Source organism: Cupressus sempervirens, chromosome 9, assembly GCF_028749045.1.
Source record: "Cupressus sempervirens isolate cs-2001-9-10 chromosome 9, ASM2874904v1, whole genome shotgun sequence".
NCBI classification, from domain to species: Eukaryota; Viridiplantae; Streptophyta; class Pinopsida; order Cupressales; family Cupressaceae; genus Cupressus; species Cupressus sempervirens.
Window position 1 is genome coordinate 542,517,920 of NC_143126.1, and position 17,618 is coordinate 542,535,537.

Here is a 17,618-nt window from a genome sequence, read left to right on the forward strand (position 1 = left end):
TAATACCCGCAAGATTTAATTATTTATATATCATAATTAATCTAAATAAATTTGTTTCACTAAGTAAACATATGAAAAAACTCACACAACTAACCACATGAAAACAACTTAAAAAGAGTATCATGCTCAAGGTTAGGTTCATGAAATCATGTCACCTTGACAAATTCAAATAGGTAGTTGGTCAGATACTTTTTTTGTATTTCAAGAAAATGATGACTTAGGATGGGTTTGAGTCTGTATATAATCTCTCCTCTTACCATTGAGATACTGGGATAGGGCACACTCATCCTAGAAGTTTAGGGAAGTTGGTTTCTAGTACCTACAAACTTGCATTAAAAATGAGCATGTACATACAAGAATATATATATATATATATATATATATATATATATATAGACAATGACAAAAAATGGTACATTCTGTAGATATCACCAAGAAAGTGATTACAACTCCATCACTCAACCACATTAAACACATCAATCAGAAGATAAAATATGCACGTGAATCACACACATGCAAGTATGAGGTAAGTACAATCATAAACATAAATAAAATCATAACCGATACATAGTCATCATGAAAATAACCAACACACTCACATGAAAGGTGGTTCAAAAGATTCTAACATCAATACTAAAAAGTAAACTATTAGAAGGGTATTACAATAGTGTGTAAGCATTTTTATTGAAACTAAAAGCAACCATTATCTTATATAGAAAAATGTAGAGCATTCTCCCATAAGGTCTCCAAAGAATCTTCCCCACTTATTCTAGGTTCTCATACTTTGATCTTCTAGATATGCCTCATATTGACTTACAATCAAAACCAAATCATTTGAATACAGAATACCAACCACTTACTATCCTTGAAGCACTTGTCTCAAAATGTCAATCATCATATACACTTTTTTGCATAAAATTATTTAAATCTTCTTCATCAGTCAACAATCTTTCAAAGCTTCCTCATTAATCAATTATAGACACACTTCTCTACCTTAGCAACTATAGCTTCTCAACAAGTTGGCATCAATTCCACCAAGAGTTGACATTAAAAAAAAGTATAATTCCAACAATTTCCACATATCAAGAACAATGCCAAACTTATATACCTTCTTGTCTTCATGAGGTTGACATCAATGCACATAGTAGGTTACCATCAATGAAAAAACTAAAGGAATATTCTAATAGTCATTGAGATTGTTAGAAATAGGGATTACTAAGAAGGGAGGTGGGAGGGTTGAATTAGTAATCTCCAAACTTTAGTTGCCAACTAGATATTATTGCTTACTTTAAACCACACACATAACAAAGTAATAAAGTAATACTGAATAGTAACAGTAACCATGCACAAAGATAACTCATAACACCATTTTTTTTAACTAGGGAAACCTTAGCCAAGGGAAAATCTCAATGGGTATGATACCCACTAGATAATATACTGATATATAAGTTCCTTGTTAGAGGATGGACCCTGTTAGTAGTCAATGAGAAAAATTCAGTATAAGGAGTCCCTATTAGGAGACTTTGAATCCTTATTAGAAGAATTCAACCTTGTTAGGAGTTATAGTACAGTAGATGCAAGATGAGCCCACTGCCAAAACATGCACTTCCAATTACAAAAAGAGTTCACTACCCAAACAAGTAATCAAACTTTTGGAATATAGATTCTTTCTCAATTTGGTCTTGAATCTTGAAATAGCTTCTCAAACTTCGCATATACCATTTCACAAAATTTTGCATACAATTTCTCAACACAATAACTTTTAGATAGCACACTTGAATTCTCAAGATGTCCTTTGCATAAATACCATGCCTTTACACAAATTGCTACTAGGTCGGCTAAGATTGTAATACACTTTTCCAACTTAGAGTAAACATCTAGGATGTTGGCCCTAATTGGATAAGTAATTATTTTGTAAACAAAATAATCCTTTCCTTTAATTTCACTATCCTATTTCATCAAAACACGAATATCACGATTTTGTACAATCTATACTAACTTATACACATCATCATAAACATGTATACTATCTCCATCTAACTTCGCTAGTCATAATATGACATCAGCAACAAGTTTAAAACAAAACAATACATTATTGTATACCAAATTCATACTTAGACAATTTTCTGATTACCAAAAGCTAAGTATCTTTATTTCTAAGGTTTCATGTAACCATATACATCATAAGTTGCCATAAATGACAACAATTGCATATCCTCATTAGCCAATTGTCAACAATTTCCCCCTTTGGCATTGATGGCAATAAAATAGGGAAAATTGGCTAAGTATCAAAAACTTAACAAAAAATAATACATTCACATTACATCTATTACAATTTGTCCATCTTACATATGCTCCCCCTTACAATATACTTTACAATATTATTTTCTCCTCTTTACCTAATTTACAATTCTCCTATTGTATTTCTCCCCCTTTGACATCAATGACAAAGGTCAAAATGTCAAAAACTATCCAAAAACTATCCATCTAATGTCAAAAATGTTGTCCTTCTACCTTAAGCTGATATAACCTCCATGCAATAATGAAAAAAATTCTTAAGATTATCCATACGTTTAGTCTATGTTTCCTTGGTAGATTCAACAAAGGTGAGAATTGCACATAAGGCATATGATGCAATCTCAACTGCATTAAGGTCTGAATACAAAAAGTCAGAATAAGTGTCCTTGGCCTTGACACATTCTGTCATGCCCAAAATACGGGGCAAAAACACACTTTTTTTTTTTTAATAATACAATAATAATAAAATCCACTTTTTAAAATTAATCACACTACTAAGTTCGATATGTTTATTTGTACATGTTAAAGTATAGGCATAATGAGAAATAGGTACGTGATCTCCTAATGATGTCCTATCATTTCCATTTAAGTTTATAATCAATGAGAAGAAAAGATCGCTAAATCTGAGCATTCGTTATTACATTGATTTCAACATTTGTTTCGTTATTACTTAATTTTAAAGTAATCTATTATAATTAAAATGAATAAATCAAATTATCTTAAACTCGCAATATTATACAACTATCTAACACTTAAAATTTTGATCTAATAATCTAACTTAATTTTACGACCTTTACTAATCTAAAACATTTTAAGATACAATAATACCAACTTTCTATTTAAGAACAATATAATTACTTATGATAAATCTCAATTAATTTTAAGATGGATTAAATATGCTAGCTAACTTATCTTAGACAACATATTAACCAAAATGATACTAACTTTTCTAAAACATAGATCTTTAGTAAATACTAAATTAGCTTTATAGCCTTTCTCCACAAACTTAATATCAAAATGTGAGGTCCACTCAATAGATTTAAAACATTTATTATAATCCACTATAAAGTTAACAAAGCGAAATATTAATAAACAATATAATTGAATTCTTCTAATAACAATTTAAGTAAAAATAACTCTAATTATTTAGAAATCACAATCATAGGACTAACTATCTAAAATAACACCTAGCATAAAATTAACTAAACTTTATTAAAACAACCATAAAAAAAACCTCTAACCTTGAAACCACTTTGATATCCTACACCCAAATAATAAAATTATTTATGATTCTCTAACATCTAACTTAATCTTCTAACATCATCAAATCTTAACAGGTAATGCAATCCTAAAACTGATTTAAAAATCTAACATTAAAATCAAAAAGAAATTTCTAACTTAATCCTAAACTATCTTTTACTAACATAAAGCTTCTACCTAACAACTAACATACATGCCAATACTATTCCCAAGCAACACTACACTGCCCAAGGTCCTAGGTCGGCCCAATCAAGAGCTAAGGCACATGGCCCAACACTGACACACCCTGCCCCATGATATGATGTGAAGGAAGGGAGGTACGCCATGTTTTTATAAGGCAGAACGGTAAGAAGGAAAAAGGTTTAAGACTTACAACCAAATCTACACACAATTCAATATCATTTTCTTTGAAATGAATATGTCAAACATTCCACCTACCAACAAGCCCACGTGACCCAAGTCAAGTCGACTATTTGCTGCAAGGAGTAAACGCATGGGGAGAGGTTAAAGATTAAAACTCAAATCTGCCCTCTTTACCTTTTGCATGGTAGGTGAAGACCTAGGATAAAGGGGAAGAGTAATGACCCACTAAAGTTTATTAGGTAAGACTTTGGATATATTAGGATTTACTTTATGCATTTAGTTATTGGTTTAAAAATTCTTAGTGCTAATTAATTTTAGCAATAGATTTTCAAAGGGAACCTTATAAGAATATTCTCTATTTTCAACAATGGATTAGTACATTTCTCCCATACAAAATACAGCATCCTGTAGGTGGATTTTTTTTATCTTTTTTTTTTTTTTTTTGAGAATTTTTTTTTGAAAGTTCTATAGAGCCAAAGTTACATGATTTTAATTTTCAACTTTCTAGTGATAAAATTTGAATCCAATTTCAATAATTTAAAGGACATTTTAAGAGGTAAGAAGGATGTATCTCAACTTATATTCAAGTCTAATGGTTTATAGACAAGTCTAATAGAAAATTAATCGTACCCAAGTAGGTTCATCCAAGGACTAAGTTTTTGACTTAATTTGCACTAATTCTTGTATTGAAGGTACACACAAATATACTCAAGATCAATCCTTTCGTTCTTTCATCATTATATAATTTACAAGAGAATGATTTTACTTCTACTGTAATGTAAATCAAAATTTTAAATAGTCACATCCTTTAATTGTATTCACTAACAATAACTGTAATAGTAAATCATCCTTCTTTCTAATTAATCCAAGACCAATCAATACGATTACAAGACATACGAATGCCACAGGAAGAGTGAACATCATCACATCTAATTTTTTTAATAGTATATGCAAAGCTGAAGAAGAAGCTATAAACTCATATGCAAGAACATTACTCAATCTTTTCTCTTCTATTAATCAACCTGGTTCAAGGCTCCGTCGGGAAAGAACCAATAAGAAAACCTGACATCCTTGCCACTTCAACAAGGGCTTAAATACTTTTTTTTTTTTTACATAGTACTGCAATGCAATTTGAATTCTCTTCTTGGCCCTTAATAAGGGATCCTTTTCAATATCTTCAATACATAACGTTGATCATGGAGAAGACAAAAACTGACCCGAAGACAAATCAAAACATATAATGAAGAACAAATCAACATGCATTCTCATCCCGATTTGCACAATAGGTTCAACATTGAACCAGACTAGGGAGAAGGTGGATTTTCCCAATAGGAGATGTCAGTCACAATACCACAACATAGCCCTTTCGAGGCTAAAATCTCAAGAACTTCCATTCTTCCACAAGTGCCCTTTCGAGGCCAATATTACAAGGATTTTCATTCTCTCATTTCTTCCAAAATTCAACATTTCCAAACATGGTATGTGATGACAAGTAGGTGCCCATAACACCCTACCCTCTTTCCCTCTTCTCGTCATGAGAAGAGACTCTACACTATTGGGGTCCAACTAAAGCCCTTCCCCCGTACATGGCCACTTCTTCCCTATCCAAGGGTGAGTAATTTCAAAACAACCCACAAAATCCCTTCAAAATTCAAGCAAAACATGAAGGAAAAACATTCAAGAAAACATGTTTCAATCCCTCCCAAGCATACCCAGCACACATACAAACATACCAATGAAAACACATCAATGACTTATGCATGAACAAAGCATGAACAACATGAACAAAAGGGATGAAGAACTCCTACCTTCACAATAGGGTTATGGTAACATGAACAAGTTTGAGATGAGCTCTTCCTTCCTTCCTTAAACCTTCAAAACTTCTCTCTAAAACTAGAGATTGGGTAACAACCCAAGACCCTCTCAGAAATGCCTCTAAAAATATCCCCCCCAAAACTCAACCACCTCCCCCAAAAACAATAACTCCTTCCCACATGCCTAAAGACCTAGAGACTTCTAACTCAACTAGACATAAGGTAGGCCTCAAGGTGGAGTTAAAGTTATCCAATTCAGGATGGGACAATCAATTTTCGCACTAAAGAAAAAATGGGGTTTTTGAGTGACCATAAAAGTCAACCAAAGGGGCTAAGGGGGTGGAAAATGTCCCCAACCCATACCCATACCCCTTAGGTACTTAGATTTAATGATTTTAGGCTTTTAGGATTAATTAGAGACCTATCAAAAGCTAGGAATATTTTAACATTTACTAACAACCTTCAAAATGTAGATAACTCACTAATCCTAATTAGGGGTAATTAATCTCAATACTAACTAATTAACAAAAAGTTAACTAACCAAATCCAGCTTAGATCTTTAGGTTATTTCGTTCCCTCTAACTATCATGCTGGAATGCATACACAATTCACAAGTGTCAAGCAACACTATAAAAACATTATAACAAAGCATTAACATTTATTGATTAAAAAATGATACATTCATTCAATCCATGATACAAATAAAATATGAACAACGAGATTTGCATCTTTTGTTAGATTCAACCCTGGTTTCCACAATCGATACATAGGGTTTAGTTTCATTTCTCCATTAGATTTCTCGGCTAACATATCCTACACACTCATTGCACACATTAGTAGCACAAGAAAATCATGTGTATATATGTATATAATGTATCATGGAAATTACATAAATTAAAACATACATCTTTCAAATAAATTAACTATTTATTTCATTTCTACTCACATTTAATTGTCAGACATCACAAAATCAATATAACATAACTTATCCATTAATTTAGATTAAAATACTAGAATAATCATTGTTAGGCATGCATATACCTATCATCATAAACATCACCAATTAAGGAATATTGAACTATCTGAAAGCATAAAACTTAAACATCAAGGTATCAAATCAACACCCTTATCATCAGGTGAAAATGCTTCGTATCATCGTTAGTAAAATTTTAATATTTTAACAGTAAAGATAATGTAGTAGTTCTTGAATCACTGAGTATTACAACATGGATATATCAACTGCTCTAAATTTCATTAGGATATTCACAATATAAGCATTACTTCATATCCATTTCAATCTCCTATAATAGTTTTAATAGAGAATTCATATTTTATAATTACATATGAGGAGGGTCCTTATACATTCCTCCAACAGTTTCTCTACGAAAGACATTTTCAAACCAATAGACTCTCTAAAATCTAGAACTCTCCTCAAAATTTGTTCCTTTTGAAGTTCCAGTTTCCTAATTTCATTGTGAATACTGGCCACTTGTCCTTCAAAATCATCAATCTTACTAGCTGGATGTTGTAACTGGCTAGATAGAGCCTCTAGCTCACTCATTTTTCCTCCAATCTAATTTTCAATGTCCTTAATCAGTTTATAAGATAGGGTACACTTAATGTACAATAACTTACCATCCTATTGACACTTCTAAAGTTCCTTGATAGAAGTACCAAGATTTATCAAATCATTTTTAATACTCTAAAAAATGGTGCTAAACAAGTTAGCATTATGTGTTATCTATGCCTTTGTTTCTAAAACACTCAACAAATTAGTAAATTCCTCACCAAATGACTTTAGCACTGCATGTGCCCTCTATTCTAGATCTGCTTCTATGTGTTGCACTGCCAGAGTACTATGTAGTCTGTCAGTAACCTCCATCAAGGTTTTTTGTAGGCTCTTCATTGTTTTGTTCTTCTGAATGAGTTTTGACAAGGACAAGATCAAATTAGTTTGATCATCATCATCAGTTGTTAGGCTAGCAAGTGAAAGTGAAGTAGATGAACTAGAAGGTTTAGTAGCATCCTCCCTTTGCTTCTTGATTGCCTCTTTGATTCTTCTCTCTTCTTCCTCTTTCTTTTCTCTTTCCTTCCTGTCTTTTTCTCTCCTCTTCCTCTTCCAATATTTTCTTCTTTTCTTCTAATTTTTTCCTTCTTATTTCTTCTTTGGCTAATCTTTTCTTTTCCTCCTCTTCTTTTTTTTTCATTTCATCCTCGAGCATTTTCTGCTTGGCCTCTTCTATTTTCTTTCTCTTCTTTTAGTGATCTCTTCTCTTCTTCAATTTACCTTAGTTTATTTTCAATATCCTCAGAATGAGATTCAAGTGGTTTTGAACTCTCAAATGGGTTAGTATCCTCAATGTTAATGCTAACATTGGTCTAATCTATCTGCATAGTGTCACCACTAACTGACACTTCCGAGGTTCTAGGTGTAGGTGAAGATGTTGCCTTAGACTTTATCAACATCTGACTTATTGTTGCCATAGTTTCATTTCTTAGCTTGTCTTTCTCACCCACCATAAAAAAAAATGGTCCCACCTTGTTCCTCAAGTACAGTGCAAGATTAATCAATAATCTCTTAATTTCTTCTTCATCATTTGTCTTGCAAATAGTCCTTAGCATAGACTTCTGAAGTTCTAAATCTTCTTCTCTTGCTAGTGCCTTCTTCTCAATAAGTCTATCATAGACTTTCTAGTTCACCATTCCTGCAATATCCTTCAGTTTCAGATTTTTGGCTATAATATATCTCATAGTAGAGATATCAATCTGATCTTTCTCAAAGTTGTTATACAAGTCATAGAATTTGTTCATCTGAACAAAGTTGCACGCAATAGCAATAACTGATTTTATCTTCTCTATCTTCAACTTCTAGGGTTGTCGAGCTTTTCCTGTTGACTGCTTTGAATTTGTTACCTTCTCTACTTGTTTAACTTCTTCTTCTTCTTCTTCTTCACTAACAATTGTCAACAATGTCTTTTGTCTCTTTCTTGGTCTAGTGGCTTATTGCTTGACCCTTTTAGTCTTTGTGGTCATAGCTTCTACTAATCTCTCATATTTTCTCTTTGGTTCACTTGGATGAACATTGAATACTACTGCATACAGAATGCTCTGTTCTAAAGATGTCTCTGCAATAGACACTGAAAAAGGTTGCACATTCAATATATCTTATTTCATGGTTTTCCTAACTATCTTTGATTCACTCTCAGTCATACTGGCCTCTGATAAAGCTTTCTTTATTAAAGTTTCTATCTCCTTGTGAGATGCCTTTTCCAAGGATGCCTGATGAGCTGACTAGGTAATCTCGTCATATGTTCCAAATCTATATTCTACTTTATCCTTCTTTGACTTCACCAATAAATCAATATATCCAACTGCAATATCATCACTCAATCAATAACCTAAGCGATCAAGAAATGTTTCCTTAGGTTCTACTGCTTGAATATAAGTAAATCTATATCAACCATAATACAAGTCATTTTTAAATCTATCTACAATTTGAGGTGCAATTCTAAATCTCTGTCTCATTTCACTCTACAATGTCTTCAAAATCAAATTCCCACAATCCAATATCTTATCTATTGGATGTCTTCTGCATACTTCTATAATCTTTTCCATTGTACATCTATCACTGCTCATAATCTCTGTGACTGAAAAATATGGAAATCTTTTAAGGACAAGAAAGAATATGTGATTAATCAGTGACTGAAATCTAAACACACCATTCTTAGTCCTTTTAATCTTTTCTAGATTCCTAAGTAGTTGCATTCTTAGCATTTCACTAAGGTTAACTTGTTCCTTCTCCACACATATCTTGTAGGCTGCATACATGAATCCAACTGATAATTCATCAATCGTAGAACTTGCACATAAAGAGTAGGCAATGATTCTACTCAAAAATATTACATCATCTTGCTTAATGGTGTTGATCACCATAGCCTTTCCATTATACACTACCTTGGTATAACTCTCAACTTTCTTCTTAACCATTTTCTCACCTATGGGTACACTACCTTGTTTACAAAGACCAGCTACCTCATAAATAAGGTCGGCTGAGATATCAACTACACTATCTTCCATCCATTTTTTCCCATCATGTATCCTACTTAATATGATTTGTGTCCACTCATCTATATCCAATTAATGGTAGAAATGATATTTGAATAGGCCTAGTTCTTTTAAGTGTTCAAATCTTGGCTTCATAGTCATATCGTGGTTAAAGACTAATTCCATATCCTTCTTCATATGCTCACTTCCAATAGATTCAAACTTGTTGTTAAGATAACTTCCTATATCTTCCAAATATACTACATTGTTTGACGTAATGGATAATGCTAAACTAGGGTTTCATTCTATAGGTTTAGCAGAAATAACAGTCGACTTAGGTCTATCCTCATTCTCAGCATTATGAACTACAAACATATCCCTACTGTTAACAAATATGAACTTTTATTGAATAAATTATGTGGATAAATTCTAAAATACATTTTTTGAAAATAGGATTTGCTTCGAAAAGTCACTTCTGAGTACTCTCTGCTTTGGATGTGATCGCAATGAAGTAGTAATCAAGTTTGTACTTCATTTTATTCCATCAATTTTAACTTGCATTAATTATGTACTTTGCAAACATGAAAAAGCTGTCAATTACATTATGTAATCAAATAATTGTTGAAGATCTTCTATCCAATCTTTAGATGCTACTCGAGGTTTTTCATAGCTTCCTTTCATCATGAGAAAACTCCACCAAACTATGCTTCATGAAAATCTTTGAAAAAACATAGTTTTCATCTTCTGCTATAGAATTGGCTTTCTCTATAATAACAATAACTCTTAATTCCTTCATAACTAGTTTAGATAAGCTCTAAATTACAAGTGAGCTTAGATACTATCTAAACTTATCTTGATACACCTTTTCCCAACTTCGCTACCCATACTTTGATCTCTGAGTGAAGTTACAAATTCTAGTGTTGCAAACAAGCTTAATTCAACTTAGTTGAATCAAACTCAATAACTACCTTTGATCTTCCTATCTCATCATATTCTAGATTTTCTTTAGAGATGTCTAATCCTTTACAAATGCCTCATTGAGTTCTTCTCAAAGTTCACTAACTACATTTCTTTGTTCCTCATTGCCTTTCTTAGTTCTAGAGTTCCTCTCATGGTTCCTTCTATTATTTCTGACATTTCTTCCATCATTCCTTCTATTTCTAAAGTTTCTTCCATTGTTCCTTCAATATCTAAAATTTCTATCCATTATTCAATACTTTATTATATGTCTAAAGTTGTTGCATAACTGGCATACCGGTGCTCTACTTCTAGGATTTTACTAATCATCAAGTGCCTGAAAATTTCGAGCAATGTGTCCAAAGTTGTTACATTTATAACACATGATCTATCTTCTATCTTCATAAGGTCTTCCTTCTCTTGATTTCCTTTCATTAGATCTTCTATTTACAGGGTTAATATTTCTAGACATTCTACTATTCCTTCTATCATTATCATACTTAGTTTTCCTACAATCAATTTCTTTATGACCCATACCATGACAATTATGACAATAAAAATCCTTAACATGATTAAATGATAATTGTAAATGCATTTCCACAATCCATAGTACTAATCCTATGATTTTTGGATTTTGATTGTGCGTGTCTTTTTAGAGCCAACGTTTTAGGTCACACTCTGTGAACCATCATTAGAGCAGAAGAGCAGTAAGGAGTTGAGAATTGTACAGGTTGCAGAGATGAAGGAGACTTAAAAAGAATAAAGGGAAGGGAGAAGGGGAGGGAGAGGTATAGTGTGGAAACTAAGGAGAGGAAAAAATATTGAAAGAGTTGAAAGAAAGGCTAGGAGGGACAAGGAACACAGAAAGAGAGAGGAACAACATGAACATTAATAAAGAGATAGCAAAAATAGGAATGATAATAATAATATATAAAATCCTAACACCAAACTAAAAAACATAGCCAAAATAATCATAAAAATAATAATCACACTATATATATATATATATATATACAACCAAACTCCAAGAATATAAATAAAATTGAATAAATACATAAATTAATTGAAACTAGCGAACGTAGAAGGAGAGAAGAAAAAAAGCTAGCTAAAGAATGAGAAATAAGAGTGAAAAAATATATATAAGTAAATGAACAAAGAGAAAGAGAGAAAGGATATATATATATACAACCAAACCCCGAGAATATAAATAAAATTGAATAAATACATAAATTAATTGAAACTAGCGAATGTAGAAGGAAGAGAAGAAAACAAGCTAGCCAAAGAATGAGAAATAAGAGCGAAAATATATATACAAGTAAATGAATAAAGAGAAAGAGAGAAAGGATGTGTGTGTGTGTGTGTGTGTGTGTGTGTGTGTGTGTGTGTGTGTGTGTGTGTGTGAGAGAGAGAGAGAGAGAGTGAAATATAAGGAAGAAAAAATAAATTACATATAAAAGCATAATGATATAAATATATGTATAAAATGATAAGTTAAAATAAAAATAATATATATAAACATAATCATATACAAAAGACATGACAAACTAATAAAATAACTAGTTATATATAAATATACGAAAATAAATTAATTGGAAAAAAATAATTAAAAAATAAAAAAATAAAATAAGAATACTAGAAAATAATTTGTAAATAATAAAATATACATACAAACAAAGGAAGAAAGACATAAATAAAATGAATTGCATAATTTGAGAATTTTATATATATATATATATATATAAAAGAGTAGTAACAAAAGAGAAAAAGAATAAAAATATATATAAATACACGCATAATGATATATAAATCTAAGAGTAAGCAATTAGATAAAAATAAATAAAATAATATATCTATTAAACAAAATAATATTAAAAATAGCAGAATGACAAAATAACATAATGATATATATATATAAGATAAAAAGCAATAAGATAAAAAATAAAATAATATATCTATATGTAAACAAAATAATATTAAAAATAGCAGAATAACAAAATAGCATAATGGTGTGTGTGTGTGTGTGTGCGCGCGCGCGCGCGTGTATAAAATGTAACAATTAATAATTAAAAAATAAGTATACTAAGAAATTATTAGAAAAAGATAATAGATATAGACAAACAAATATTGGTGTCATTGACATATCGTTTCCACCATTTAGGCTTGAGGGGAAAGGACCGCAAAGCAATAACTTCAAAATGTTCCATGAACAGGTTGGTGATAACAGGGGGAGAGAGGGGAGCCCATGGGCACACCATCGACCTACTCATAGATAACACCTTGAAAAGAAAAGAAGGTGGAGTGCAAGCATAATCAACTAAGGAGGCAATCTCACCATTCACTTTGTGCTTGATGATATTAATCAAGTCAAGAATTGAAACCTTGGTAAAAAGCAAAACTACTTCAAAGCTGACCAGGATATCATTCTACCCATTTCACCTAATTCACCCATGACATCAAGCTAGATAGTAATGATATCTTGGTCAACTTTGACATAGTTTTGCTCTTTACCAAGGTTCTAATTCTTGACTCGATTAATATCATCAGGCACAAAGTGAATGATGAGATTGCCTCCTTAGTTGAGTTATGCTTGTGTTCCACCTTCTTTTCTTTCCAAGGTGTTATCTATGAGCAAGTCAATGGTGTGGCCATGGGCTCCCCTCTCTCCCCTGTTATCTCCAACCTGTTCATGTAACACTTTGAAGATATTGCTTTTCGGTCCTTTCCCCTCAAGCCTAAATGGTGGAAACAATATGTCGATGACACCAATATCTATTGTCCTCGTGCTCTTGAGAAATTAGAAGAGTTCCTTACTCATCTCAATGGTATCAACCCTTGTATCGCTTTTACCAAGGAGTTGGAGGCTAACAACTAGTTACCCTTCTTGGATGTCCTCCTCATAAAAAAACCTAATAGATCCTTAGGTCGTCGAATTTTTTGGAAGGCTGCCCATACTGATCTTTATCTTCATGCTTCCTCCCACCACCACCCACACCAAAAGGGTGGCATCCTCAAAACTTTGGCTTTAAGAGCCTATCATATTTGTGATGAGGACAATTTAAACCAAGAGCTAGCTCATCTTCATCAAGTCTTCAGACTTAATGGCTACTCCAATAGACAAATCTCCAGAGCCTTCCTCTGAGCCAAAACCTTTTTCTTGTCTACTCCGACCCCCACCTCCTCCCAAGCGCCACCCCCCTCTTTTGTAACCATTCCTTTCGTTGGAGGCCTTTCATATTAAATCTCCAAAATCCTCCTCAAGAAAGGTCTTAAATGCACTTTCACACCCGTGTCTACCCTCAGAAACTGTCTCCCCCCCTCAAAGACTCCAGAGATAATCTTTTGTGTTCTGGGTTCTATAAGGTGTTGTGTTCATGTGGCTCTCCTTATATTGGGAAGACTGGCTACTCTTTTAGCACCAATATCAAAGAGCATGATGTTGATATTAAGCACGAACGTGTGCTTAAATCAGCCTTAGCAGAACACTCATCCTCCACTAAGCACCACATCTTCTTGGATAGAACCCTCGTCCTTTCGAAGGAAGATAATTTCTTTAAAAGGAAGCTTAAAGAGGCCATTGAGATCTTCAACCATCCCTCCACTAGTACATTTGACTCAAATTTTTGACCATCTGATAATTTGGGGTCAATTTTGTTGAATTGTGATGAGTTTTGTTAAAGATGAGCCCGTGTTGGTCAAAATTTCAACCAACACGGGCTCATCTTTAACCAAAAATTGAAAAAAGTTATGTTTACTACCCTAATCTTATTGTTACGCGACCCAGAAGACTTGTGCACTGAACCATTTTCTACCACTACGATTTGTGGCTAGGAGTATATGGCAAAAGGGTTTAACAGCGTCAGCACTAGCAGGGTTTGACATCTTGGGTTCTTTGGTGGTTGATTGTAGTAGAGGAGAGCTCATGAATGCTTCCAAGTTGATCCATTGAAAGAGATTTCAGAAAGAAGGCGGCGTGAAAGGATCAAATAACAGCTGGAAATGTTGAAGAGTCTCCTTCCCAGTGTTACAAAGGTGAGTTGAAGTTTTCTTTTATAGATTGACATTTCTTGCCTTGTTTTGAATATATTTATATGCACCCTATACAATGTTTGCCTTTTTTTGGACTAGACATTTCTCATTTGCTTTGTTCCCTAACTGGAGTTTTCAAACTAGTGCTTATAACAACCTCCTAAGATATTCATAAATACCAGTAATCCAAAAGCAAGGAAAACAAATTTGATGAGTCAAAAAATAGAACACAAAACTATCAAAATCTAATCAATGGACTCCTGCAGTTCAATCCCTAACACAATCTAGATTAATTTCTTGAAGTTCAATCTACTCCTACAATGTCCAAGCACATTTCTCTGTCAACATTAGCTAGGTTGCTCTAGGGATCAACACACTCATTGCTTGTTATTTCAAGTTTGGTAGAGAAAAGTGAGGCAATCAAATATTACATTACATACTTGAAAGGAACATACCTCCTGATATGTGCACTTACAGCTCATTTTAGGTCATTGTAGAGCTGGCAGGCTAGAAGAAGCAGTCGGACTCTTAAACCAACTAATTCTAAATGGTCTGGCTCCAAAAAACTTTATGTATAATATCATTATTGCTGGACACTGCAGGGTTGCCTGCACAAGTGTTGCATTCAAACTATTTGATAATATGGTAAAGAGTGGTCTTTTGCCTCATGTGATTACTTATACTACTCTTACAGTGGGGTTATGCAAGGAAGGTAATATACAGGAGGCACATTTGCTTTTGAGGGAAATGTTTGGAGAAGGTTTGATTCGTGACAAAATTGTACACAGTGTATTGATTGATGAACATCTCAAGAATGGTAATGTAGAACAAGCTTTTAAACTATGGGCACAAATGAACAAGAAAGAAATTCCACCTGATGTTATTGCTTACACTCCTTTTATAAACGGGCTTTGCAAGATAAGCTACATAAAGCAGGCACATAGATTCCTTACAGAAATGGTAAATCGACACATTTTTCCTGACAATTTCACTTATAGCTCATTGATTGATGGACATTGGGCTAGAAAAGGAAATGATTAAAAATTGTGCTTGCGCCTAATGTCATTATTTTTAATACTCTCATTAATGGATTTTGTAAACAAGAAATGATAAGTACAAAAAATCAGCTTTGTACCCTCATGCCAAGCAATGGCTTGTCCCCTGATATTTTTACCTACAATATTTTAATTAATGCTCATTGTAAGGCAACTACTATGAAGTGAGCTTTGGAGATCATGAACATGATATCATGTAGTGGTTGTGCTCCTGATGTTATTACCTACAATACTTTGATAAATGGTCTTTGCATTACAAAAATGACTCAGCTAGCTTTTAATCTCCTTGAGAGCGTTGTTTCCACGAGATTTTCTCCAGACACATTCACTTTCAATACAATTTTGGATGGGCTCTGCAAGGATTCCCTTGGTCTAGTTGTTACTTTGTTAGAAAAACTTTTTTAAATGGGTTTTGTCCCAGATACGGTGTCCTATAGTACATTGCTTAATCATTTTTGTAGCCTTGGAATGCTGAATCAGGCTATGATGTGGCTGGGTAAACTTATGAAAATATTTTTTATTCACAATGCTGTTACATATGAGATATTGGACAATGTTCACTTTGGTGGGAAATGGTCTACCAATAATCCAAAAAATGTCACTAGAGAAGGATATCTTTTGCATTGTGTAATGTAGTCAATGAGTAATAGATCAAAGAGGCAAGAAGGCACTCAAATGCCATTTGTAAGTCTTAATGAGAATTTGGACAGTGTAATAAGCATAACTGATATTTATTCTAAGGCTATACAAGACAGATGATAAGGGGCATCAACATGTTTTAAAGAGTGACGACTAGGATGATTCGACTTGTAACAAGCTAATGGTAAGCTATAGAAGTGGTCTCTTTTGCAAAGAAAAATCAAAGGTAGATGAATTCTTCAATAGTTGGTTAGCTATAAAATAGAAAACATTAGAGCCCCATGAAACAATTAAAATTAATGATCAAACTTGCTCTTTGCTCACAGATTGAAGACACAGATATAATCTTGAACAGATGATGAAGCATAGTGCCCAAATTATGGGTAAGTCCTCTCAATCTATTGGTCAAAAGTTAAATTTCAGAGTCCATACAAAACCTTGTCTTCCTTTAAGAAAGTTCTAATTTCAGCTCCACAATTTTATGCTTATTTTAGCGCACTATTCTATACAAAAATTTATGACAAAGATATACCAAATTAATTAATGTCAAAAAGTGTTAAGGTCAAGAAGAAAGTATCCCTTCTTAAACAATAGGCTATTGGTAAATTTTTTCCTAAAACAAGAACATTGTTGTTTCCTCTGGAACCATAAGTTGAACAATGCACAAAGGCGAGTTTAAAAAAATAATTCTTCATCTCTTCTAAATCCATTAAGGTGGATACTTGTGAAGGAATATTTATATGTTTCAGCATTACATGCATATGGGGCACTAGTGTCTCTTAGGTGATCAAATAACCTGATAATTGAAGTGAACCAATATTAAACCACATTTAGTAGAACATGCTTCAGAATTATGTTAATCTATCATTATAGCACTGGAATGCCTATGTATTCCCACGAGATCATTGCAACATGTTTAACTCAGTGTTTTGATCAAATTTAAGAATTTTAATTATAATTTGTCTTCTTGATAGTTTTATAGCTTATAAACATATTAATTACAATTATCAAATATTTGAGCATGTGTTAATTATTTCTAGAGTTGATCAATAGATGAGCACGCTGAAGGTTTGATCAATAGTCCATAGAGACACACTTAAGATAAATAGGATTTGTGGCATGCCATTGTAATGGAGGATAGAATTTTGCTACTCTATACAAT

General features: G+C 32.8%; 1 pseudogene; it reads left to right on the plus strand.

Annotated features, from left to right (window-relative positions):
• Positions 1-16,576, plus strand: part of LOC149539774 (uncharacterized) — a 163,240-nt pseudogene extending 146,664 nt beyond the window's left edge.
• Positions 16,577-17,618: the final 1,042 nt, after the last annotated feature.